Here is a 3,634-nt window from a genome sequence, read left to right on the forward strand (position 1 = left end):
ATATATATATTGCCTCATACACAGTCTGATATACATACATAGAGAAACAAAAACACCCATAAACACTCACACACACACGCACACACATATATATATATTCATATATAAATATATGTATACATGTATGTATACAGAGAGAGAGTGATAGGTAGATACATACATACATATCAACAGCATTTTATAGAAAAATCATGAGCATGTCTCCATACACTATGGGCAAATGAAGAAACCAGCCATGTAAAAACAACAACACCTATCAATTGTTTGCCTTTACTAAAATTGGCAATTTTTCGATAGTTCGTGCGATGTATAATTGTAGTAAAAATCTTTGTCATTTGAATGAATGTATTGCTCAGACAATTGACATGTAGATATTTCCTTGTCTTGATCTTGTTTAATTTCAGTTTTGATACTAATTTGTCTAATAATTGGCATGACATTGCCCTCCAAAGACACACATATACACATAAACACATCTAGACACACTACATACACACAATCACACACACTGACTCAAATATACACTGTTTTTGCTTTACTATTCCTATGCTTCTAGCATTCTCTATTCTTAATGTAGTCCATTGTTCCCATAAAATATACATACTTTAAGAGGTACGCAATTAGTGATTTGTCTTCAGCCATCGGTCTACTTAGTCAAACCCATTTGGATTATTTAGCAAATAATTTTGAAATATAAGTAACTGAAACCTTAACTATAACTCTGGGGAAACATTTATTGAAATTCACGCTAGAGGTCACGAAAATTGTCTTCTTGAAGTGGTTCATCAAGATTTTAAGAAAGCAAAATTTCCTCTCAAAATATTTATACTGAATATTGCAATATTCCACGTAATGTGCCTTGCAACAAAACGCTACGATTTCACGGCTGGAATAACATATAGCATTTTGCCTTCTCCATTAATTCCGATAAATTATATAACAACAGTATGTAATTTTATATCTGTACAATTAGTGATAAAAAGATTTGTCCTTTTACCAACTTGCCGCTTCTATAACACCGATTTCTATCGCTCAGTTAGATATATTCCTTGTTCGATACAATATTTTTGCAGTACTTTCCTATCGATCGGTCAAAGTCATATCTTTGAATGTAAGTGGTATTTAGAGATTTTACCCACAAATAAATTGCTTTATGTATTGTATCGGTTTTACCTTTTTGTTCACTGTTTGTCTGGGGTTTCGAGATAGTTCCTACATATATCAACAAATTCCGAAGAAAGGAGATGACATATATGAAATTATCTGAAAAGTGTATATTTCGTCATACATTTGCTATGGAATCTGATCCCATATAGCAAAGCAATATTAGCAAACACCTAAATATTACTGCACTGTAGATCTCACTGGTAAAAGATTTAATGATTTTACTAATAGGAATCATTCGTAATACAGTGATACGAGATATGTGTTACTTCTAACAAGCCTAGAGCGAGCAATCAACAACAATTCCTTGAACTTTATTAGTTGCCTTAACTGAGACATTCTCTCCCAGGGGATACACTGGTTGCATAATATGACACACATTTCATGTAAGGTATTTTAGAAAACTATGTGGAATGATATGTTAACATATATATCGACATGAAAGTAGTGTTGTGCATGTTTATTAAAACAAGGAAGGAAGCTGGACAAAACATTAGAGTGAAAATATATTAACATAAGAATAAAAATATAGTACGTTATTTAAATACCAAGTCATATATATATATACACACATATATATACATATATACACACATATATATACATATATACACACATATATATACATATACCACTCTTCTGTTGCAAGAATCTGAATTTCCTGTGGAAATGAATTATCGTATCCTTATTATATATGTGTGCGCGTGCGTGTGCGTGTGTCCACGCGTTTCTGTGTGTGTGTGCGTCTGTATGTACGTTCGTACGCGTGTGGACGAGTGTTTAAGTGTTTTTCTAAGAGATCATATGTGTGTGCGCGTGTGTGTGTGTGTGTATGTGTGTGTGTGTGTGTGTGTGTGTGTGTGTGTGTGTGTGTGTGTGTGTGTGTGTGTGTGTGTGTGTGTGTGTGTGTGTGTGTGTGTGTAGTCGTTCCAGTGCTTTTAATTCTTCAGATGCAATAGCTATTGCATTATTTGGTTAGCAATTTCCTTGTAAGTGAAGCTAACTTCACTGTAATTATCTCCATCACATATTATTTTCACGACCATTATATTTTATGTAATTACTCCATCAATCCCGATTGACTGCATAATATAGAGTTCTTTATTTCTTTCGTAGATAATGCCTGGAAACTCATCAGAAATCACTTCCTTTCTCGGGGATGAATAACCAAATATTAGTTATCAATTTGTTACTTATGCAAGCAGTAAATTTTTATTGAGTTATTGTAATTGCTTTTATTCCTTGTAGATTTCTACTCATTACTCATAACATTTAACCGCCAAAATACCTTTAATCAGAATCTATACGTCAATTAGTTAGAACGAAAGACATTTCACCATCAAATAGATGCTCTAAATATTTCCAATTCAGATATACCTTTGGCAATATAATTGTCGTATATGTCAGGAACCACGATTGGCGATATCTAAGATCAGAAGTATTTCCACAAACACAATATCATCTTTTTAGCAGGTTATAAGCTAAGTTTTTCAATGCGTCATTCTATCATAAAACGGAAAACTATGGCTACAAATCTGGAAGTTTGACTGGTCACCTGAAACCGCCAATTCTGGGTTACTGGAACTATTATAAAAATATCTACAAAATAATTTCTAACTAGAGGATATGATCAATTTAGAGAGGAATAATTTGTACTAATACAATTAGATTTCGAATGGAACTGAACAAACTAGCTATCTAATGGGCATACATACCATGACACGTTAACTTTAGTACAAAGGGAGAAAATTACAGTAAGCGGAAGCTTGTAAAATTAATTATTCAGTTGTATAAATGGTTGTTTATCTTTTGTTGTGTTTCCAATATTTGAATGACATTAAAATTTATACATACAAGCACTGCGACATTTCATGAAGATTTCTGTGCAACAATTCTTTTACCACATGATCAATTAAGAAAAACAACCGCATATTAGTATATAAGTTATGAAAGACAATATTTTCACATTCATACACGTGACTTTATAGATGATGGTCAGCGCATCGCACGTGTATTTGGCATGTTTATGTAGAAAGTGTTGAAACGTATGGTGTCGATGGTTGAATATGATGAGTGAAGTATGTTCTTGTTGAAAGAGCTAGTGTTTCCAAGTAGCCGTGTGTAAAATCGGTGTAGAAAAATTTCTTAAAGATAAACATCCATCGAAGACTGCTTTTATATATTATAGAAACATTTTTGCTTAACTTACGAACATCTACATACCTCAGTGAAAAAATACGGGCATACATACTGACACACACACACGCATATACATACAGACAAAAACACACGCACACACACATATTGGTGTGTCAATTTAGGTGTTTGTATATTCAAATGTATGCATGCATACATACAAATATTTGCATACACAATTGCTTTTATAGAAATTTCTCGCATCCTTTCTCTCTCTCCTTCTTTCGCTCTCTCTCTCTCTCTCTCTCTCTCTCTCTCTCTCTCTCTCTCTCTC

The sequence above is a fragment of the Octopus bimaculoides genome, chromosome 12 (assembly GCF_001194135.2).
Source record: "Octopus bimaculoides isolate UCB-OBI-ISO-001 chromosome 12, ASM119413v2, whole genome shotgun sequence".
Lineage (NCBI taxonomy): Eukaryota > Metazoa > Mollusca > Cephalopoda > Octopoda > Octopodidae > Octopus > Octopus bimaculoides.